The 24,913-nt window shown below is 43.4% G+C and overlaps 1 long non-coding RNA gene across 1 annotated transcript in view; it reads left to right on the top strand.

The window, feature by feature from the left end:
• LOC309639571 overlaps positions 1-24,913 on the top strand; it is a 160,337-nt gene that overhangs the window by 80,996 nt on the left and 54,428 nt on the right. Inside the window, exon 3 of the long non-coding RNA XR_014251754.1 lies at positions 5,659-5,777. This is a non-coding gene — a long non-coding RNA (uncharacterized lncRNA). The remainder of the gene's footprint in view (positions 1-5,658; positions 5,778-24,913) is intronic.

Genomic DNA, 24,913 nt, shown 5'->3' with positions numbered 1-24,913 from the left:
TTTGTTGATGTGGTTTCCAAATGTAAGCAGCAGCTCAGCCCGGGATCTCCTGGTTGGGCTTGACTGGCAGAGGGTGCAGGACTCCCATTAGGCGAGTGAGGTGGGCCTGGGCAAGGTGACCAACCACCATCCCCCAATAAGGGCAGAGGCAGCATTACAACCCCCTGGCCTCCTGTCCTTAGCGATCTGGCACAGTTTGGAATTTGGCTTGAAAACTCACAGCTTGTAAAGATTGGGTTTTTCTGTTTTTGCAAGGTGTTGTTTCATTTGGTTTGGTTTTGGTCTTGTTAGAAGAAATTCCAGATTCTGCAAAAGGTACATAGCATTAGTTCATAGGCTTTTTAAACATCCCCTTTACAGTAATGGAGAAGTCTTGTTACTTATGGTGGAATTAAAAAAAATCTCAAAAGCTGATGCTCCTGAAGACTGTTTTGAAAGATACACTGGGCTTTCATTGCACATAGAGGCAATTCGAAGATATAGATTTGTTCACTGTGTGGTTTGTTCATTTTATTTTTAAAAAATAAGTTGGCTACAGAATAATCAAACAGCACTGGTACAATGTACACGAGGTTACCTGCTTTCTGATGAAATATAATAAGTGCACCCATCAACTGTATAACATTCTGGCCCCAAATGTTTAACCTGAATCTAATCACCAAGGAAAAATTAGACAACCCAAGAGGTAGAAGATTCTATAAGACAGTTTGTGTGAACTTAAAAAAATCCAAGTAATATAAAACAGATAAGACAAAACAAAAAGGTGGGGGGACTCTTCTAAGTTAAAATTTTTTGAGACTAAGAGAGACAAGAAAACCAGAAACAAGTTACGAACCCAAGGGTATGATAAAACGTTTTAAGGCATAAAAGACATTTTGAAGACGCTTGTGGAATTTGAATATGAACCGTACATTAGATCTTATTAAAGTTAATTTTCTTCAGTGTGATAATAGGGTTGTGGTTGAGTCGCAGGATGTTTGCTGAAGTATTTAGGGGTAAATGCCATGATGTCTGAAGCTTACTATCAGATGGTTCAGCTAAAGCACACATATGTAAAAGAAAAATAATATGTTGCCCAGAGAAGAGATACAATAGGCTGCAGTTTTCTTGGGGGATAGAGTGTATTCTAAGGAATTCACTTGGGCTGGTTTCTCACCTTGGTTCCTGGCAGTAGATTGAGATAAAAAATGCTTGATGGTTTGGGCTTGATTCATACCAGGGAATGAATTTAATTCTGTAACTCTGAAGAACCAGATAAGCAACTTTAGGTGCCAGAAGTGAATGCATCTTCCTTAGAAACGAGAATTCGTATTGTGGCTTTATGGGCAAATATGCCGCTGAGCCTTGTTTTTATTTCTCAGTCTGAACTGAGAATCGGCCCTGTTTCAGAGGACAGGTTAAGGCTGGTCAGACTTAAGACCAACGTCGTGAATGCTTTGACAGTGGCCCCTGACTGCTTTGAAACCACTTCCATTTGAAAAATATGAAGCATCCTCTTACTATTTTGAGGATAGATTTGGAGCAGGAGGAAGCAAATTATTTTGAGAGTGGCTCTCCATTTCTCTTATGTACCAGCCAAGCTTTGGATGCTGGAACCCAGACAACTCCTCTGCCTTCCCTTTCTGCACAGGCCACCGTGGGACCTGTGATCAATGTGGAGGAGAAAGGATTGAATTCACTCCCTCGGGACTGGGAATGAGACCAAGTCAGATATTGGATTTGAGTGCTAAGTGTGAGGTAATACCCTCTGGTTGCTTTGCCAGTCGACTGTGTTAGGACTATATCAGGGCCACTACCAGAGTTGAGACTTGAAAGAAAGACACTGCGGACTTCCCTGGTGGCGCAGTGGTTAAGAATCCGCCTGCCAATGCAGGGGACACGGGTTTGAGCCCTGGTCCGGGATGATCCCACATGCCGCGGAGCAACTAAGCCCGTGCGCCACAACGACTGAGCCTGTGCTCGAGAGCCCATGAGCCACAACTACTGAAGCCCGCGTGCCTAGAGCCCATGCTCCGCAACAAGAGAAGCCACAGCAATGAGAAGTCCGTGCACCGCAACAAAAGTGTAGCCCCTGGGGCTTCCCTGGTGGCGCAGTGGTTGAGAATCTGCCTGCCAATGCAGGGGACACGGGTTCGAGCCCTGGTCTGGGAGGATCCCACATGCCGCGGAGCAGCTAGGCCCGTGAGCCACAATTGCTGAGCCTGCGCATCTGGAGCCTGTGCTCCGCAGCGGGAGAGGCCGCGATAGTGAGAGGCCCGCGCACCTCGATGAGGAGTGGCTCCCGCTTGCCGCAACTGGAGAAAGCCCTCGCGTAGAAACGAAGACCCAACACAGCCATAAATAAATAAATTAATTAAAAAAAAAAAAAAAAAAAAGAGTAGCCCCCGCTCGCCGCAACCAGAGAAAACTCGTGTGCAGCAATGAAGATCCAATGCAGCCAAAAGTGAATAAATAAATAAATAGATTTATTTAAAAAAAAGAAAGACCTGGATTTTAGAAGGCAATCTTGCAAATATTAAGATAACAAGCACTCTTTCAGCTTACACCATGGATGCTCATCAGCTCTTCAAGTGGCTACATAAGCATTGACCCGAAGGAGACATGCACACACGATTTTGTTGAAAGCAACTTAGTTGAGTCGATAATTTCTAAAAATATTAATTATAATTTGGTTGAAAATGAATAATTTCTAATCACTGTTGGTTGTTTTCTTTCTTCCTTCCTTCTTCTCTTCCTCCCTTCCTCCTTTCCTCCTTCCTTCCCTTTTTCTTTCTTTCTTTTCTCTCTCTCTCTTTTTCTTTCTTTCAACAAATATGGGCAAACTGTGTGCACCAAGGGGCATTATTAAAACACTTTATTTCTTTAAACAATTTGGTCTGTCTTTCCAGAATTTCTCCAGTTGTTTTCCTCCTTTCCCCCCTCCTCTATTTGTGATTTATTTTCATCCAGTTATTCTGACTTTGTGTTGGTTTGTTAGGGCCAAGTTGGAAGCAACCAAAATGTCCAACAATAGTTTAGTTGGAAACAACTCAAAAGGCTAACAATAGTGGATTGCTTAAATAAATTATAAAAGGTGTTTTACATTATGCCAAAACACTTTGAAAATGGTAATATTCAATTTTGCCCGATTCTAAAATTTCATGAACACATTGGCAGATGAGCAAAGCAGGTTAAAGGTAAATCAGACATATGTATATGTATGGCTGATTCACTTTGTTATACAGCAGAAACTAGCACACCATTGTAGAGCAATTATACTCCAATAAAGATGTTAAAAGAAAAAAAAGAAATAATAACAGTAAGCAAGGCTATAAAGTAAATTTAAAATGTTCCCATTGGAATTTAAATTAAAGTACTTTGATTAGATACCCAAGATATGAACTCAATATAGGATGTACTTGTATGCTTAGGAAAAAAAAAGTAAATCAGAAAAAATTTAAACCTTAAACAATTCCAGATAATTTTTTTCTATTTTATCATCTATGATTTAAGATTATTTTATTTTTCTAAAATCAGCTGACATTCACTAGATTAAAAGAGGTATAATCAAGCAAAAAGAAGATAATAATGGCAGCAGTATTTTTAGCCTTCAGGTGACAACCACGATTATCTTGGTATGATTCCAACCAGATGATTTTCTGTGCATTGATCCATCTTTCTCCTCCACCGCTCCACCAAAATGGCTTTTGTCAAGGTCAACAATGACTTGCATGTGGCTGAAGTCTCAATCCTCATTCCACTCGACAGATCCATCAGACACGGATGATGCTGTCTCCTCCTTGAAGCACTTTCTTCACCTGGTTATCAGACCAGCAAGCGCAGTGTCCTGGTTCTCCTCTTCCTCCCCAGGTGGCCCCTCCCCATCTCCCTCACTTCTCCACGGCCGAGCTCTCCAGAGCTTGGTCCTGGAATTCTTAGTCTTGATGCGCTTACGCCATGCTTTGTCTTAAAATACCGTTTTTCTATGATGCATTCATTTATTGATTCAATACATATTTATTAGGTATCTATTAAATGCCAGGCATTGTTCTGGTCACTGATGATTTTTTTTAAAAGAAAAGGAAAAAAATCCCCGGTCTTCATGGTGCTTCTTAAACAGTTGCATGGGAAGAGGGCTTCGAAAATAAGCAAGATAAATTTAAAATATCCTGTGTTAAAGGGTGATGTACTGGATTAACTAGGGTCCCCCCACAATTCATGCTCACCCAGAACTTCAGAAAGTGAGGTTATTTGGAAATAGTGTATTTCCAGTTAACTGAAGAAGAGGTCATACTGGATTAGGTGCTATATTCAATGATTGGTGTCCTTATAAGAAGGCCATGTGGGGGCTTCCCTGGTGGTGCAGTGGTTGAGAGTCTGTCTGCCAATGCAGGGGACATGGGTTCAGGCCCTGGTCTGGGAAGATCCCACATGCTGCGGAGCAACTAGGCCCGTGAGCCACAACTACTGAGCCTGTGCGTCTGGAGCCTGTGCTCCGCAACAAGAGAGGCCGCGATAGTGAGAGGCCCGCGCACCACAATGAAGAGTGGCCCCCCGCTCGCTGCAACTGGAGAAAGGCCTCGCACAGAAGCGAAGACCCAACACAGCTAAAAATAAATAAATAAATAAATAAATAAATAAATAAATTTATTAAAAAAAAAAAAAAAAGAAGGCCATGTGAAGACAGACACAGAGGGAAGAAGGCCATGTGAGCCAGGAAGTGGAGGTTGAAATGATGCAGCTACAAGCCAAGGAACACCAAGGACTGCCAGCAACCACCAGAAGCTGGGAGAGAGAATGGGAAGGTTCTCCCTGAGAATTCCGTAAGGAATTCACCATGCCAGCACTTGATTTTGGATTTCTGACCCCCAGAACTGCGGGAGAATAGATGTGTTGTTCTGAGCCACCCAGTTTGTGGGAATTTATCACAGCAGCCTTAGGGAACTCATCCAGGTGAGAAGTGCTATGGGGAAAGTAGGGATGGAGGAGAGAGAATGTCCAGTAGAGGAGGAGGTTTGAAATTGTACTTGGGAAGGTCTCGTTGCAAAGGTAATATTTGAATAAAAACCTAACGGAAGTGAGACAGAGATTTATGGGGCCTCCTGGGAGAAGAGTATTCCAGGCAGAAGGAAAAAACCAGTGCAAAGGTCATGCTACCCTCGTCTGCAGCAGTGGGTCTCAAAGTGGGATGCCTGGACCAACAGTAGCCACATCACCAGGAATTCGCTAGAGATGCAGATTCTTGGCTGCACCCCAGACCTCCTGAATCAGAAGTTCTGGAGGCAAAACCTAGGACTCTGTGTTTTAGCAAGCCCTCCAGGGGACTGTGATGCAGCTCCAGTTTTGAGCCCCACCGTAAAGGATCGTCCTTGCACGCGAATCACGTGGTGATTGTTTCCACTTTCTACCGAGTCTTGGGAAGCAGAAGGCGGATGTCCATCTTCACCCAGTGCACAGCTGTGAGCCTGATGGCTGCAGCTTCTGAGCAGGTGTGGAGTGCTGTCTACCTGCGGCTCAGTCATTTCATGCATCTGTTGAAGTGGCCCTCACTCCATCATGCAGGGGATCAGGGAACGTGGAAAACATAAATCAGATAAGCCAAGAGCCTCGTCGTAGCCACTAGCACCGTAGCACTGCCATTTAGTGGAGTAATTTGAATTTCTTCTCTTCTCTTTCCAGTGGAGGATCTGTGAGCAGAGCACCCAAGTGGAGTGTCCTGGCAGCGAGAGACTCTGGACGTAAGCGCAGAATACAGGTCCAGCTGAACTGACAGACCTGGATGCTTTTTGCCCAGAAATGTGAGTTGATGTCCTAAAGGCAGCAAAGGAGACCATAGGATAAAAGGCGGAAATCTGGGGAAGCAGATCGGGCTCAAAAGAAGGAAGAAATTTTGTTAGCACTGCCAGGGAAATGAATTTAATTCTTAGGTTGTCAAATGTATTTAGAGATTGTTTTATAAGATCACATGAGTAATCAAACTAATAAAGCAGGTAAGAGCTGAGTTCCTCTGTTTGGTAGACCCTGTAGGACATGGCCGGGGTGGCACCCTGACTCTAGCACATTGTGGGAACTATTGGCTTTGTTAGCTCATTGATTACACTGTGAAATTGAGTCTTAGGGTTGGATTTAATTTTACTTAAAAGAAATAAAAGGAGCTATCTGTGTCAGATTAGATAATCTCTCAGGTATTGTTTGACAGAAATGTTGTCTAATATAATGGACTCTCAAATCTCCTCCTTCAGAATACCATGCTTATTAGTCTCCTCCTCTGATTGTCCCACCACCAGCTAAGCCCCACCTTACGTGTCTGCCAGCCCCTCCTCTTCCCGCAATGAGTCTCTCAATGGCGTCATCAGTTTCTTCAAATTCAAAATGGATTCACTTACTCTCTCCTAGCTCCCAATTCTCCTCCATTACAGCTGAGCTTTCCAAGGGGGCGAGACCATGTTTTATGATTCCAAACAGTATTGGGCCCAAAGTAAGTGATTCATGCATTTATCAGCTTAAAAGCAAGAGTACTGGGGAGGAGGATTACATGGATAGGGAAGGAAGGAGAGAAAATTTGTCAGTGATAAGAAAGCAGGAGACAGACAGAGGTCTAGAAAGAGGTTTGAAATATTGAGATATTAAGTTGTGTTTATCCTCACTATGACTTTTCCTTACCCTTATTCCCAGTAGGTAGGAAGCAGGTAAGAAAGTGGGAGCTCCTTCAAGACAGCCTTCTTCCTGACTTCTGTTCTTCTTGAGGGACTTGTTCTGGAAGTGAGGAGTAGATGTAGAAGCTGTGAGGAAAAGAAGAGACATATCCCTAGATTGGGAAGGGCAGAGGTTGTTGGGCTGCCCAAGTTATGGACAATTAGGACTCCTTTCATTGCAGTTGCAGAATCCAACTTAGGCTGACTGTTAAAGAGAATTTAATGGCTCACGTAATTGTGGATCTAGCTTCAGGCATGGGTGAATTCTGTTGCTTGGGAGGACTGGTCTCTTCTGATCTCTCTCATGGCTTGGCTGCCCTCTGGGCTGGCTTCATTCTTAGTCAGATTCTCTCCATGTAGGATAATCCCACTAAGCAGGGAGTCCTCAGCACACCAAGCTGAAGCCCAGCAGGCAGAGCTTCCCAGAGAGCAATCCCAGGGGCTGACTTTCCTTGCTTTGGATTGGCTTAGAATTTGGGTCAGGAGCTCAGTCAGTCACTTATGGGGAGGATGGTTTCCCAAAGAGAAATTGAAGTGCTGTTGCTGGAAGAAGGGGAAATGTATTGGGTAGACAAAAATATCAAATATCCACTGCCATATTCCATAGAAGCTGGTGACACTCAAGGAGTTGAAAATTCATCCGAGGGGAGTGGCTACAGGGGCAGCCTGGGGAAGGTCAGAGACCCCCAGCCTGTGCAGGGATCCCTGTATTCCACCTGGCATGGCCCCTGGATACCGCGTGGAAATTGGATACCCATATAGGAAAAAAATGAACCTCAACCTCTGTTTCACTCCAGCTTGCCTTAAAGGAAATGGTCAGGCTTGATCCTTAAGGATGTCAATTGTTCCCTTTAAGGACCAGAGAATAGAGTCCCCACCTCCCACCTAGCCCTTCCCTCCCCCCACAATTTTTCAGCCTGCTGAAAGAAAGATTCTCTTGCAACCCCAGGGAGGGAGAAATCTTAAGACAGACTTGGATTGATTTTCCTACCAGCACGGAGGTATAAGGGCTTAAAGGCGGATTGAATTTTTTTTTAATAAATGTATTTATTTTATTTTATTTATTTTTGGCTGCGTTGGGTCTTCGTTGCTGCACGCGGGATTTCTCTAGTTGCGGCGAGCGGGGGCTACTCTTCGTTGTGGTGCGCGGGTTTCTCATTGCGGTGGCTTCTCTTGTTGCAGAGCACAGGCTCTAGGCGCGCGAGCTTCAGTAGTTGTGGCTCACAGGCTGTAGAGTGCAGGCTCAGTAGTTGTGGCACACGGGCTTAGTTGCTCCATGGGCATGTGGGATCTTCCCGGACCAGGGATCGAACCCGTGTCCCGTGCACTGGCAGGTGGATTCTTAATCACTGCGCCACCAGGGAAGCCCCCGATTGAATTTTAGTTCAAGAAAAATAAAACAAATGTGTCCTTCTTTTTTTGTGTGGAGGAAGGTTTATACCTGACACGTTGCTTCCTTTTGGTGTCTGAAAATATTGTCCCCCAAAGTACTGTAATTTAACAAGCACGTGCTTTTATTTTCTCAAAACCAAGGATTCTCTATCACTCCCTTTAAAGGAAAGACTGAAATTTAGGAAGTCTTGAAAAGCCTACTCTCCAGGTGAGTGTGTTGCTTAAAAAATTATTTCTAGTGACTCCAGATATAGACCCACCCATAGATAGTCGATTGATTTTTGACCAAAGTACCAAGTCAGTCCAATAGGGAAAGGAAAGTCTTTTAAACAAATGTTGCTGAACAAATGTATACTCATATGGAAAAAAGTGAACCACAATCTCTGCCTCACTCCATGAATACAAATTAATTTGTGCTGAATTACAAACCTAAATATAAAATCCAGAACCATAAAATTCTAGAAGAAAGTATAGGACTCTGTCTTCATAATCCTGTGGCAGGCAAAGATTTCTTGGCCAGAACCCCCAAACCATTAGCCACCAAAGAAAAACTTGGTAACTTAGTCTTTATCAAAATTAAAAATTTCTATGCATCAAAAGACACTGCTAAGAAAATGAACAGATAATCCTGGACAGACTGGGAAAGAATATTTGCAGCACAAATATCTGACAAAGGACTTGAATCCAGGATTTATAAAAAACTTACAAATCAACAATAAAAAGATGAACAACCCAGTTTTAAAATGAGCAAGACTTGAGCAGTCGCTTCACAAAAGAGGATGTACTCATGGCTTTAAGACATGAAAAGGGGCTCAACATCCCCTGTCATCAGTCACCATGCAAGTCAAAACCACAATGAGGTAGCATCTTGTATCTGCTAGACTGGCTGAAAAGGAAACAAAACCAAAAAATGGACAATACCAAACTTGGGAAAGAATGTAAAGCAGCTGGAACACTCATCTATTGCTGGTGGGAACGTAAAATGATATATTTTTGGGGAACTTAATTGACAGTTTCTTATAAAGTTAGACATATATATAACCCAATGATACAGATGTTCCATTCCTGTGTATTTCCGCAGGAGAAGTGGAAACGTGGGCACGTAAAGATTTGTGCATGACTCTTCACAACAGCTTTTTTAGTAAAAGACAACAACTGGAAACAACTCAAATGTTTATCAACAGGAGGTTGGATAAACAAATTCTGGTACCTCATACAATGGAACTCTACTCAGTGATAAAGAAGAACAAACTACTGATTCATGCAACAACATATTAATAGATGAACATTATGTTGAGCTAAAAAAAAGCCAGAACCCAAAGAATGCAAATTTTTTGACTCCTTTCATATGAAATGTAAAAAACAGAAAGTGATAAAAATCAGAAAGTGATTGCCCCTGGGGGATGAGGGTGGGAATTGCCTGGAAAGGAGCACAAGGAAACTTTCCTGCGTCATGGAAATGTTCTATATTTCGATCGAAGTGGTGGTTACATGGGTATATACAATTGTCAAAACTTAATAGACCACTTAAGATCTGTGCATTTTTCTGTGTTTATTATACCTGAATTTTTAAAAACGTTGGTAAATGAGGTTATTCAGACGTGCGAGTGATTAACACGGGTTTGACTTCTCCCAGTGGTGCTCTGGAAGACAGAGAGGAAGGCATATGAGAGATAGCAGTACCTTTTCTGTAGAGTGTTTTCCTTCTGTGGAGTGTTCCCTGGGGAATTCCCTGGCGGTCCAGTGGTTAGGACTCCGTGCTTCTACTGCAGGGGCCCTGGGTTCCATCCCTGGTTGGGAACCAAGATCCTGCAAGCTGTGCGGTGCGGCCAAAAAAAAAAAAAGAGTGTTCCCTGGAGGCTTACAACATCTCTCGCTTGAAGCGGGCAGTCTGCGGTTCCCAGGGGCAAGCTGAGCCGCCCCACAGGCCGCATGATCAGGAAGGGCAGACATTAGGACCTAGGTCTTCTCTTCTCTAAACTGAGATTAGGGTCTGCTCGGAGCTTGGACCTTGACCATGGTCTTCTCTTTTCCTTTGATTCGAGTTTGCCCATCATTTCTCCACACTGAATTGTGCTTGGCAGCCAACACCGAGGGCGCTAGTGCCCGGTTGTAAAGCGGTAACAGCTCTATTTGATTAGACCAGCCATAATTTATTGCTGCTTTAACCTCTCTGTTGCTCAAGCAACCAATATCCTGAATTCAGACTCAGGGTATTTTAGTTAAGTTTAAAAATTTATTACCTTACAACCAGTCAGCCCATCACTGTGCTCATGTCCCACTCCTGTGAGTCACGCTGACCCTTAAGAGCCACCTCTAACTCTGCATTAACTGAGACCTGTGGCTCGGGTGCCTGTGAAGGGCTGGGACAAACGCACCGTGATTCATGTGTGCAGAGCGCCCTGCTCTCCCCTGGCTGAGCACACCGACCAGAGCCCACCCAGGGGACCTCCACGTTGACCTTTCAAGGAGCCTTGCCTTTATTGCAGGATGACAGTTTACTGCCAAAGAGGCAAGCTTATGCACAAAAACTAGGTGGGCACACGGTTTATTCTGTAACTTAAAAGGTTTGCCAGTGCCAAGGGTTAGTGAAGAAAACAAGCACACAAACAAACCCGCTTGGGAAAGCCAGCCTTGCAGTGGATGTTGGCTTTGCCCTCTCCCTACTGCTTGTGGGGAACACGTCCCTTTGCTCTTTCATCTTCTTCTCTAACTGTCCCTTCTCTCCCGTCACCACCGCATCCTAATCCCAGCTCCCAGCACCCCTTGGCTGGACAACTGCTGAATTCTATCTTCCTACCTCCACCGCATCGTGGCACGTCGTTCATTTAGCCAACATTTATTCACAATCTGCTCTGTCCTCCACGCTGGGGACACTGCACAGCTCTTAGTCCCATGAAAGAGAGAGACGAGTGAGCAAACTGCAATGCATGGATTAGACCATAAGCTTCAGGGCCAGGGACAATACCATGTTGGTTGTAGGCTTTGTGCCTAGTATTTTAAATAAATGAACAATTTTTGAAAGTTATAACTTAACACATGTTCAAAGAGCTATGAAAAACTTCAGAAGACAGGGGCTGACTGAGTCAGCAGAGGAAAGGGACTGGCTTGGCTGGGCCAAGTGCAGGATGGTGAAACTGTACAAGGAGGTGACACTGACCCTGCAGTCTCGCCACAGGTGCTGTCCCCTCCAAAGCTCTTCCTGGACACTGCAATCCTCGGGGAGTCTCCTCTTCTGAGCTGGGCCCTTTAAAATATCTTGGCATGTCATATTCCTAATGACAGTGTTTTCATATGGATGTGTCATGTGTCCCTCATTAGGCTACAGTCTCTTTTAGTGATTACAGTTTATTTCCCACATGCATAGACCAGATATTCATAAATCTAGTCACTTTTTAATAGGATGTATTCTACTTTGGGAATGCCTTATTGTATATTTTATTTACTCATAAGACAAAAGGAATGCTTCCCTTTAAATATCAGTTTCTCTGGGACCTGTAATCGTTAACTTATAAACCTTTAATTACTTGCTAGAGTCTGGAACAGGGTCAGAAAGAAATTTTAAAGTGCCAGGTGTAACTGTAAGTCGTGGTTCAATTCAGAAATGCAAATAAAGTATCTTTGGGTAAGTCAAAGGAAAACTGCAATTTGATTTACCCAACACTTTGATTTTTAACATGCATCGGCCCCATTGAAAAAAACAAACAGTTTTAGCTAGGTTTAAATACTAGTGAATATGTTGTTAGTTTTAGCAAGTGATATATCACAGAGATCTTCTGAGTCTGTAAATGGAGCAGTCGACTTCACACAGCTGGCGTAGAAACGGATTTTGAGAGTATAACTCTCAGAGGGCTTTGTTCTAGACATGAGTGGGTGCTCCATTTTTAAACTGCTCCAAAATAGTTTGTTTTGATTTGATTCTGGAATGCAATTAATAAAAGACATATGATTTCAATATGTGATGTTCAAAATCCAACTTAAAGGGATTTTAAAAATTAGAACTCATAAGATTTGAATCTTCAATCTTAAATGGTTGTCATGTGTCTGTTTATGAAAAAGAGATTTTTTTTTTTTTTCCTTCATTCAGCTCAGCTTAAGCAAAAGTCCATTGTAGCACAAAACCAACAGTGGCATCCTGTGGCTTGGCCTGTGAATGACAAGTGTGTGTCACAATTGTGGTCTTGGGAGGCTTAGATTCATAGCTACACAAAGAACATGGCGATGCCAGGAGAAAAAAAACAACCGTTAGTTATTTTTTAAGACCTAAAGTCATTATAAGTGAATCTTCATGGTCTTTTCTCTTTATTTCATGAGAGGGAAGTGCATGTATGATTTAAAATTGAATTGAAAATAAAACTAAGGAATTTACTTATTTTTTTAAAAAGCTTATTTTGGAAGGAATCCAGCATGGGGATTCCCCTCTGTAATCTTTGTACAGAGAAAATTCCATTATTTTTCTCATGTTGTTATTGCAACATCTTATAACGTATAGATCAAATGGTGAGTTTGTCTTTCTCATGTTTTATAAAAGAGAAAGAAAAGAGGAACATTTAAAAAATTGTAATTCCTATGTAAGTGTGGGAAATGGAGTAGAAGAATTCATAACCAAACCATTAACAACTGCCGACGCTTTATCTTTTTTTTCCCAGGAGTAAAATACAACTAAATCTTTGGTGTTCTTTGACACCCGCAGCCTTGTCTTGAAGGACGTCACTGTCGTAGCTTCCCTGTGCAAGCTTCAGTCTTCTCACTTTTTTTTCACATTTTTAATATTTTCATAAGTGATACAGTGTTGCTTTATCCTATTTTAAAAACTTTTTATAAATAGAAATATGGTGTTCATATTCTATAAACTTTCACTCTCAAGATGTCGTGGAATTCTCATAAACGCCTACCTTGAGTGAAAAAATTTATAAAATATGAATGCCATAATTTTATTTAAGTAATCTTTTAAATAAGAAATATATATATACACACACACATACATATATATATAATAAAGGTATTTGGATTTCCACTTTTGAAAATTACCTGTTCTCATTTTTTCCCCACTTTCCTATTGGAGTGCTTTCATTTTCTTATTTGTTTATTTATTTATTTAGGTTCTTTCTCCCTTAAATATAAATTCTCTGATAAAATAAAATATGTATTTATCAGGTCCGTTGTTATAGATCGTGCAACTGTCTTCTCTAAGCCTGTTTCTTCTTTTTTTAATCTCAAACTTTACGATATATTTTGTTATAAGAGTGTTTCCGTTTTGAGGGAATTGTATGTTAATTATATTTATTTAGGACTTCTAATCTACATTTATAAGAGAGATTACCCTATAGTTGTTGGTTTTTTCCTCTTGTACTGCCCTTGTTTCATTTTGGTGTCAAGCCTATACTAGCTTTACAAATCTAGTGACCTGCTATTCTTTCCTATTGTCTGTAAGAGCTTATAATGATGATCTTTTCCTTGAAGATTTGGTAAAATTCACTACTAAAATCATCTAAGACTAGTGTTGTAGGGGGAAGGTGGTCAGGAGGTGGGAACGTTTGTCAAATCAACTTTTTTAATGCTAAATTTGCCTTCTTCAGTTTTCTGTTTCTTTTTCAGTGTCAGAAAGTTATATATTTTTCTAGAAAATTAGCAATTTTATCTATATTTCCAAATTTATTGACATAAAATTGTGCAGCAGATTCCCTTATGAGTTTTTTCATTTCTGTTGCATCTGGGATATATCATATTTTTCCATTCCTAGTGTACTTCATTTATTTCAGTGGCTGAATAATATTCTATTGTATGGAGAGCCACAATCTATTCAATTATCAGTTGACGGCTATTTGGGTTGTTTCCATTTTTGCCTATTATGAATAATGCTGCTATGAACATAAGTGTACCAGTTTTTGTAGACATAGGTTTTCATTTTGGAGAGCATATACTGAGGGGTATAACTTCTATCTAAACACAAAAAGGGAGGACATTATTAAAGATGTTAGTCTGCTTTTCTGCAGCTGGTCATAAGAATAAGGTTGGTCGAATAACTACCCATTCTACCCCCATATTTCCCTTGCCTTTTACCAGCACCTCAATTGGTTGATTCTTTGCTTGATAGCATGATCCAAACTTTTAGTTTTGAGGAGTGTGACTCCTTGGTGATTCTGCCCATATGGAGTTGATGTAGTCCTTTGTTAACCTTGACCATGGGGCAGGAAGTACAAATAGACACCCTTAGGGGTAAGCCCCCAGCTTCTTTGAACACTGTTCCTTCTTAGTGTAGTAGCTCTCTTAGCTCCCCTGGATAGTCAGCGCCAGCCCTGCAACACTCACCCTGACCTCCCCTCTTTCTTATTCTCTTTGTGGCCTCGGACATTGAAATGCCAGGGAGCAGTTTAGTTCCAATTCAGGGGAATGGGCGGTGGGTCCACTGGTGATGGTGGAAGATGAAAGGAGCGGTGGGGATTGTTACCTGTGTGTGTTACAGTGTTGAAAAAAAATAGACATGCAAAGTATAGCTACAGTGCTTTCTAGCATCAAATGATCTAGCAATTCCGCTCCTAGTATATACCCAAGAGAATTGAAAACAGGTGTTCAAATAAATATATCTGCACACATGTGTACATATGCTCGTAGCAGCACCATTCACAATAGCCAAACGGTGGAAAGAGCCCAAATGCCCATCAATGGGTGAATGAATAAACAAATGTGGTACATATAATGGAATATTATTCAGCCATAAAAAGGAATGAAGTATCTATACATGTTACAAGGCGGGTGAACCTCAAAAATATTATTGGGTTGGCCAAAAAGTTCGTTCGGATTTTTCATACGAAGTTATGGAAAATCCCGAACGAACTTTTTGGCCAACCCAATATGTTAAGTGAAAGAAAGCCAGACACAAAAGGTCACTGTGTGAGTCCATTGATATGAAATGTCCAGAATAGTTAAATCCACAGAAACAGAAAGCAGATTGGTGGTTGCCAGGGGCTGGGAAGAGGAAGGGTTGGAGAGCAACTGCTTAATGGGACGGGGTTTCCTTTTAAGGGAGTGAAAATGTTTTGCAAGGAGACGGAGGTGGTGGTTATACAACATGTGACTGTAGTAAATGCTACTGAGTTGTTCACTTTAAAATGGTTATTTTTATGTTACGTGAATTTCACCTCAATAAAAATGAACAAATAAAACCCTCTATGGTTTTACATTCCCTTGCACATTTAAGCAAGGGGTTATTCCCAACCTTTATTTCCTCTCACAGATGTTCTTTTCTCTACCATCCCCTTTTTCTTATCTTTTAAGGGTATTCTTTAGATTAAATGTAGGCTAGGAGTTGTTAATAATTTCAGGATAAATGTTTAGATTAGATAAAAAGATATTTGAAAACAAAACAAAACAAGAGACAGATCGAATTAGCATTCCTCTTTGGTTATATGTTATAGAAATCCCTTTGAAAGAGCTGTGTTTTTAGTGAGAAATTAACACATAAAATCATTTTTCCTTATAAGCTTGGAGCCCTACCAGACATCTTTAACTGGGCGGAATTGCTTCATGTAATGAGTGATTTAAAGCAAAAGTAACAACCTAAATGTTAGAGAGTTACAATTGGTCCATTTGAAGAGAACAAGCCTTGGAGGTGGGAGCAGCGCCGCCAGGAGAGCACAGATGCCCTTTCCATGATGAGACCCCCCCTTAAGGACCATAATACAGACCAGTTAGGTAGAGAAAAACGCAGACGTGTCTCAATTTGTCAGAAGCCTTGCTCTGTTTCCCCCACATGGTTGGGGTCTGATAAAATCCCATACATGGTTTGGTCCAGCACATTCTTCTCAGTATTTACATCCCAAGGGGAGTTTTAAGGGACATTTAATCCTCATGTTTCTGGTTCATTTTCCCTGAACTCATCAAAATGAGGTTATGAAAGATTGCTTTGATCTTTACCAGGACTTGTTCACGAGAGACATGAGGCCATTACTTTCAAAACAGAAACCTCTTCTCTGCCAAGAGCCTGGAGGTTAACAGCATGATGTCAGAGCTTCATTCGAAGCCCCCAACCTTTGAGACCCAACTGGATCCTAAACTTGGCTTGGGGAGGCCTGCTGCCCTCCAGCCTAATAAAGCCCATTGATTAACTGTCAGACCAGCTGTGTAACGAGTGAACTTTTAGTGGCTGTGCCATTTTCTTGGTTCCAGGCCAGAAATGATTGGTATAAAACTTACACCATTAGGGAGACATTTCAGAGAGAAATTGGTATTTGCATAATGAAGGGCTGCCTTCCAAATAAAAATGTGCCTTGCAGGACAAGTATTTTTTAATAATGAAAATGTAAATAAATCTGTTAACGGCAGCCTTCTTTGGGTTCTTCCAGAGACCATACACACTTGAGGGTGAATTACTATAAGGCTAATCACAGATTCCCTGTCCCGTTGCTTTAATATTTGTGGAGTTCAGTGCCCAAGGTGTAAGGATGGGAAATAAGTATATTATAAAACTATGACCAAAATTCCTGCTTCAATAAACTTGAACAATCCTCTGGTGAGATAAGACTGTAAAAGGCACTAGACTTTAGACTTTAGGGGTCATAGTTAAAGTTCTTCAATTTGTCAGGAATAGAAACCAAGTCATGCCAGATTGGGCAAGAGGAATTTGTTGGAGAGATATGGAGATGTCTTGCGGCATTAAAGAATGATCTGGACACAGTGTTTAAGAAGGGCAGGGGCTGCACCAGGGCTGCTGGGGGTCTCAGTTGCTAGTGTTTCTTTTTCAGATTGAACTGAGAACTAAAGGCAGAAACATCATAGAGGATTTGGCATGGGATACGATTTTGTGAACTGTGTCGAGGACAGGCTAGGTAATCCCAACTATCATCCCCCCAAAATGAGGTAGTTAAATATTTAAATGACCAGAAAAAAATCTTAGAACCTGAGCTGAAAGCGTCCTTTAATGTCACCCCTTCTTCTTTAGCCCTGACACCTGGGCATTTGGCATCTGTTTAAACACTTCCCATGAAGGGACACTACTTATGAGGACAGCCTATTCCATTATTGGACCATATGAAATATAAAAAGGTCTTATATTGAGTGAAATTTGACTTCTACCCTTTGGTTCACTATCTAGACTTTGAACACGCAGATCAAGTCTTACACAATGTACACAAGATAATTGTTTATATGTTGAAGACAAATCAATGCCCTGGCCTCTTGGCTTTCTCTTATTCTAGCTAAGCATATTTAATGGCTTCAAATAGTTATCATATACTCACATTTTTCCCCCTGTCCAACCTCTTCTACACATAATTTAGTCTCAAGTGGCCCTCTTAGAATGTAGTATCTAGGATGGAATATACACTCCAGACATGGTCCAGACAGCAAACTTCTATTCATGTGGCTTTGGGTTGTATTACCATTATGGTGTTGACTCAGGTTGTGATTGTGGTCCAAGCATGAACTGTTGCTAAATCAGCTCTCCCCTCTTACCCTCTTGTGCAATTAATTCTTTAAACATAAATGCTGCCAAAAAGGAACAATGAGTAGTCATTGCTCAGATTATTTTGACTTTTGTCCTTGCCTTCTGTTCTATTAACTGTCTTTCCACCAACAATTGATAAGCATGGATTTTATCCCTTACTCCAAGTCATTGCTTAAAAAAAAAAAAAAGTTGAACTGACCAAGGCCAAGTACAGAGCCTGTCGATCTGGATTGGAAATGTCTCCACAAGTTGACACTGAGCAGTGGTCTCTGAGTACAGTTATTCAACCAACTGTGTATCAGCTCAGATGCAGGGTTTTGCAGAGTATGTCTGATGGAAGAACTGTTTCTTTAAATATTGATAAGGTTTACTTTAAAAGAAAATGTTCTGAGTTTTTATTATTATGCCCAGTGAATCATTAAGAATGTGGAATACCCTTTTACGTGTGTCTGTGTGGGGAGTATTATCTGGTGGAGTCTCATAACACACTCTTGGGAAACACTGACTGAATACTATTAGCGTGAGCACGCGCGTTTCCGATTGGTTCCACTAGGATTTAAATGAGAGTCTTGATCAAGTGCTCTGCTATAATCAAGATAAAGTCTACGGCATGCCTCTGTGCTACCAGTCTATCAGCTCTGTCCAAGGAGGAGAGAGTTAAGAACTGAGCCCAAGAGTGCAAGAGTAATCAAGGTGCATGTTGGCTGGGAGACTTCAGAGACATGGGATCTCAGGTCTTAAAATGGCCAAAATATTCAGCTGAAGAATGAGAGACAAAGGTTGAATCAAAGGCTGAGCCCATTCCCAGCTAAGATCCAGAAGGAGAGCCCAAGCATGGTGGCCAGGACAGTCAGTGGTGCTCATGAGCGGTGGCAGCTGGGTTTTAAATCAAAGTCCTGTGGCATCTGGGTCTACCCTTTAGGGCCAGGATTCTGCCTGAGCGGACACTGGACTTGACAGCTTGAGGGTTAAGAAGCTTCTTTCTGTCTACCTGCTAACACTCTGCTGCCTGCCCCGTCGGGTCTGGTCTTTCTTTGTTCTTCTAAGCTAGGCGTGAAAACATAAACTCCCTCTGTTGTCCTTAGGATACCCCCCCACAAGCCTTGATTCCATTTGGCTGTTAGCCTTCCTGACATTCTTCCTCTTCTTAGGTTTCCTTCCTGGTCATCTTTGGTTCTTCTTCCCATCTTTCATCTTTAATACATTTCTACATTTTATTCTTTTACAAGTTCTATATACTCATTAGCATCTACATTTGCTCTTGGGCCATTTCTACTAAGTTCAGCAGCAATATCCTATAGCTGGATTTATTCGTACAGTGGATATATTCCTGAAAAAAATGAATTTCAGTAAATTGAATTATATTTTGACTACTCACAGAGTTTGAAATTTATAGATTCTTCCAATGGGTATTTTTCTTTGTAAAGTTGAAGAATGGTTTTGTAAGTCAAATAACCTCTAATTTGCCAATTGTGTAAGTCTGTAAATTTAGTTTTCTTAAGTCATGGTTAATCTACATCAATAAACACTGCATTTTAAGTTTATCAAGTGGCAGAGTATCTGGTCAGTTGACCAGAATTAACTGATGTGATTTCATGACTGTGTTCAGCTTTACAGTATGATTTAAGGTTTACACTTAGTAAATTAAATGAGATCATTTTATAACTACTCACAGTAGGGGCTGACTCAGTGTGTGATGTACGCAATGGAATAATGAATCTGCACTAGCCCAGATGGTACCTTCTGTTGTTGCCCTTCATGTCACTTATTCATTCACCAAACATTATGGAGTGCCTAGAATATTCTGGAAACTTGGAATACAAATGCCGTGGGTTTAATTCCCATCAGACAGGTACTTAGAGTAATTCGCTGCCAGGCACCCAATCCTAAATCCCTGCAAATATCTTAATTACTAATTAGATGGGGATTGACACAATCCAAGGAGACAAGCAGGCGATCTGGAATCAAGCTGGAAAAAAGCACCAATGGGAAATTCACAGACGCTGGACCATACCCAGTGGCTCTTTGCTTGGACGTGGACGGGCCATGAATCCATATTGAGTGTATGGGAAAGTAACAAACATAGGTCCAATTCTGGTCATGTCTCCATGGCCGGGGGGGATGATAATAAGAATATTATATTCTTATTATATTATATTCTTATAATAAGAATAATCTAATATTCTATTAGAATCTGCTCCCTTCGTGCCAGACACTATTCTAAGCACTTTGCGTGTATTGACTCATTAAGTCCTTACAACGCCCCCCATGGGGTAGATTCTGCTACAATTTCTGTTTTACAAAGGAGATGACTGAGGGCACAGAGGGGTAGAGTATTTTGTCCAAGGTCGCACAGCATGTAAATGGTAGGGCTGGGGTGCATCCAGGCAGGTGACCTTGGAGCTCATGCCTTGGTGGTCACAAGGCTCAAGTGAGGTAGCAGTCTGTGGGAACCTCTTGGCTCTGTGATGCCGCACAGGTGAAGATACTATTAATAGTGCTGCAAATCACCAACACCGGACCTCAGACTCTCTACCCATACAGATGCTCTTGATTTACTCAGTAATAATCAAATGATTTATACACATCCTCTCCTGGAACAAGTATATAGCAACCTAGTTCTGGTGGGTTATGAAATAGATTTTAAAAATCCAAATGGCTTACGGGGAAATCAGATTTTACCCTGGGACAGGGGTGATAGAACACCTCAGGTCAGGGGGACCTCAAAGGCTCCCTGTTCAGAATTCTCCCCCAATTCCCATTGTACACTTGACTCTCTCCCACATCCCCATAAATCTGAGTGCCCTGGGTGTCTGGATATTGGATTAGAGATGGGTATTGATGGATGAGGACAGACAGAACAAGGCCTGTAAAAAGTGATTCGTTAACCTAGGCAACCCTTTATAGCTAAAACTTTCAAAGCTGGGGCTATCTTTCCAAGACACAGATCTAACCATGTGTCTCCTCTGCTGAAAACTTATTAAGGGCTCTCCTTTACCACAGGGTAAATTCTCAAGGTCATGCTCAAGGTCCTCCGAGAGCTGACTCCTTCCCCCGTTTCCCCCAGCAGGCCCGGCAGGCTGCGCAGTCCAGGCGAGTCCTGCCACCCTCCCCGCACCCCCCAATCCCGCCACCCACCCTCCTCCGCTGACCCGGGCTCCTGCTTGGTAGGCCCGGTGCAGATATGCCTGCCCGGGGAGCTCCTCTCCAGAGCCCAGCCTGTGGCAGAGTCAGGTCCCTGTAGGTCAGAGCCCAGAAATTCCTGCGACCCAGAAGGTGAGAAACAGGGTCCGAAGAGCCCGGAGGAGAAGGGGAGGTTGGCCGAGGGCTTGGCCTTGGGGGGGGGATCACAGGAGGAGGGGCCAGCCCCCTGCTGCTACCCTTCAGGCTCTGTGGTCACATCATAGGGTTGTCGCCAAACCCTGCCATGTCCTGCTGGGTCGAGAGCTCACTGGAGCAAAATCTGCAGGGACAAGTGGGATGGGGCCCAACAAATGCGATAAAGGCAGGGAACCCCACTGCACCGCAGAAGAAGGGCCCGGGCGGCCCCCCAGCTGACGTTTCTCCGACTCCCTGGGGTCCTGGTCACAGCACCAAGCGCCCACTGAACCGAACATGAGGCGACACGTGGGCAGATGCCCCACCAGGAGCTCACGCTCTGTCCATGCTGCCCTCCTTTACTCAGCTCCTTGACCTTGTGTCCCAGGCGCTTTGTTAGGGGGAAGGACAGCCCCTGCCCCCAGGATCTCCGGGACACCGGGCCCATCGCAGGGAGGCACAGAGGGAGTTGTGGCCCACCCACCTGGGAAGTGTTTGGACTGAGGCCTGAAGGACGGGTGATGTTGATACGTCTGCAGGTCTGGGGTCCTGGGGGAGCGTGGAGGGCAGAGGGCTGCTCCAGGCCGAGGGAAGGTGGCTTCTCGCCGCATGTGGCCACACTGTTGGGACTTTGCTGTCTTCCCCCCTCCACGCTCCCCCCTGCCGCTTCTTCCTCTCCCCATCCCTCCCGTTCACGTTCTGCTTGTCTTTCTGGGTCAGCCTCAGGTTGCACGCGCACGCTGAGCCGACCCCCAGCGAGTCCCCCCTGCCGCTTGTCCAGGAAAGCTTGCTGGGGAAGGCCCTTTGGAGGATGGAAGCAGTTTGCAGATGGAGCGCGAAATCAGGCCGTGGGCTTTTGGAGGAGGAAAAATTATAATTTGCATTTATCTGCGGAGTGAGAACTCTGCAATTTAGGATTTTGCCTAATTGCTCTTCAGCGTTTTTCCCAGGCACTGCTTCTCCTGGGCGGCCCTGTGATTGTTGGAGAGCTGCGCCGTCAACGGCTCTGAAGCTCCATCCAACCACGGCTCAAAGGTGACTCAGGTAGAGAGCAGGGCAGTCCTGAGTTCGGCTTTTTTTCCGGAGTCCTGATTTGCTCAGCATCTGGAAAAGAGGGAGGGGCGCTGGCACTGGCGAGAGGTTCCGCGCGCATATCTGCGGCAGCATCTCCGGCCTGTGGCTGCTCCGCTTTCCGCTCTGAGCAGCTGGTGGCCAGGACCGAGGGGACGCCGAGGCGGGCACGTTACGTTCTCTCGGCAGCGGGGCTCTCCTCGCCCATGCGTGTGAGGCTGAAGCCCCTCTGTCACTCATTCACACTACGGACATTTGGGAAAGTTACCTACTTCCTTTAAAAACGTATTTTTTAGTGTCCCTAAGTGGCAGTAAGACTGGCAAGCGACAACCTGGAGTACTGTGTGGGGAATCAGGTCCCGCAGGCTCCCCTTCTCCCCGTGATCCCCACGCAGGTTCAGACCCAACCCAAGCTGTGCTGTCTCCCTCTGTCTGAGTTCGAGGTATTGCCAGCAATCTTTTTCTTATTTATTTATTTATTTATTTATTTATTTTTAAATTTATTTATTTATTTATTTATGGCTGTGTTAGGTCTTCGTTTCTGTGTGAGGGCTTTCTCTAGTTGTGGCAAGCGGGGGCCGCTCTTCATCGCGGTGCGCGGGCCTCTCACTATCGCGGCCTCTCTTGTTGCGGAGCACAGGCTCCAGACGCGCAGGCTCAGCAATTGTGGCTCACGGGCCCAGTTGCTCCGTGGCATGTGGGATCTTCCCAGACCAGGGTTCGAACCCGTGTCCCCTGCATTGGCAGGCAGACTCTCAACCACTGCGCCACCAGAGAAGCCCTTTTTCTTTTTTAAATGAAAGGCACACCAAAAGAACGGAAGTTACGGCCATTTTTATCAATCACAGGCAAACGCCTTGGCAAGCAAGGACACTTTCCATTCAGCTTCAGCTCTTTGTGGTTGTAAGTTAAGGCCACAGATGTTAAAGCCACAGGGAGCCATGTTTCCAGGTGGGGCAGGGGCCAAGCTAAGAATATGATGTTCTTCAACAGTCCTACCTCTATCCAGGGCCATCGTCCAATTCAAATCCCTTCACACGTGGCCAGCCCTTTTATACAGGTAAGCTTGGCTGAAAGGAACATCCTGGAGGTTTTGAAGTGGACAAAAGCACATCAGACTTTGCTACAACATAGCACAGGGCTATGCACAGAACAGAGTGTGTGTGTGTGTGTGTGTGTGTGTGTGTGTGGGAAGCAGGCATTGCTTACAGGAAAGGGGTTCTGAACTAGCTCATTCAATGTTGCAAAATAATGATAAAAGTCACTATGTCTTGTTTGCCTTCTACCATCCAGATGCTTTGCATACATTATCTTTAATCTTCAAAACAACTTTATAAAAGTGTTACTATCCCAGTTTTACAGATGAGGAAACTTAGACTCAGATAATGTATTCATTTGCTAGGGCTGCTATAACAAGGTACCACAAACTGGGTGGCTTAACCCAACAGAACTTTATTCTCTCACAGTTCTGGAGGCTGGAAGTCTGAGCTCAAGGTGACAGCAGGGCCGTGCTCCCTCTGAGATTCTGGATAGAACCCTTCCTTGCCTCCTTCTACCTCCTCCTGGTGGCTGTCCATCCTTGGGTGCTTTGTTTTTCAACTGCATCACTTTGATCTCTGCCTCTGTCATCCCATGCATTCCCCCATATGTATCTTGGTGTCTGTGTCATCTCCTCTTTCATAAAAGTCGTATCGGATTAAGGACCCACCCTACTCCAGTAAGACCTTATCTCAACTAATTACATCTCAATGACCCTATTTCCAAATAAGGTCACATTCTGAGGTTCTGGGGGTTAGATCTTCAAATATCTTTTTGGAGGACACAGTTCAGCGTAGAACACAGCAGCGAAGTATATTGCCTAAGGTATCACTGCAAGTGCAGAGAAAATTTGAACCTCGTACTGACTCCCAAACTCCTTTTCTTTCCCGTACACTAATTTATGCAATTGATGTGTGTAAGTTACTCGGGCTTATTCCAGCTTTGTATTTTCTTATCCACAGCCTGCTTTTCAGCCCCAGTTACTGGTCCCTGAAGTGGGGAGATGAGAAGGAAGGTGGAGGTCAGGGCCGAGGAGCTGAGTCAGGCTCAGGAATTGCATCTGTATGTATCAGAGGTCCAGTCAGGAAAACAGAAATTATAGTAGGTATGTCAAACGGAGAGGATTTAATACAGAAATTTGGTTATAGAAGTACCGGAAGGACTGAGAGAACAAAAACAAAACAAAAAGGGGTGGGGAGAGACTATAGTAGGAACAAAAAAGAGAGTCTATGGTAAGAAATCATGTGGGTAATATGGCAGCTGAGGTTCTGGAGAAACCTCCCTTTGATAACTTCACAAATGTATGGCTGTGGTAAAGAGAAAGGATTAAAGCCCTGAAAGGATATAAGAGAAAATCAAAGCTGCCATTCACCCCAAGGCATTCACCATCCATGGTGTTCTAGATCTTGGACTTTAAGAGGCTACGGCCCTGAAGGCAGTGGGTAGAGCCTAGGACCACTGCAAGCTGGAATGTCAGACCAGAGATACCTATACAAGCTAGGTCCTCTGATGAGTACCGCTCTTGAACTAGAGAAAACCACCAGACAGAACAAAAAGAAGACTTGCTCGTCTAAAGCTAGGCTCTGAGTGAAGCAAAAAACAAGACTGAGACAAGGAAGGAGACATATTGTGTCATATGGGGGCAATATGGTGGTCTCCCTCAAGGGAGAGAAGCAGAACCCAATTCTGTCTCCCTGGCAGTGCCTGGTGACAGCACAGAACTTCTGGGGAGACAGCTTGTGGGACACCAAATGAGGCTCAGTCTTGGGCCCTGGGGCTCCCAGTCTTGGCAGAGATCCCTGCCCAAGCCTGACCCAGAAGCAGTAGGGTAACTTGCCTTCAAGAGATCACCTTGGCTCTGAGAAATGACATCATTGTCAGCCACAACGAACTGGAGATCTTGGCTCATCCTCCATTTTTAGGCAAGAACCTTCTGGATTCTTCTAGGGAAAGGGAGAACTCCTCTTACCAATCA

Source organism: Balaenoptera physalus (genome assembly GCF_965194825.1).
Source record: "Balaenoptera physalus genome assembly, chromosome: 12".
NCBI classification, from domain to species: domain Eukaryota; kingdom Metazoa; phylum Chordata; class Mammalia; order Artiodactyla; family Balaenopteridae; genus Balaenoptera; species Balaenoptera physalus.
The sequence above is the reverse complement of the archived record's forward strand: the minus strand, read 5'-3'. Positions and strand labels throughout refer to the sequence as shown.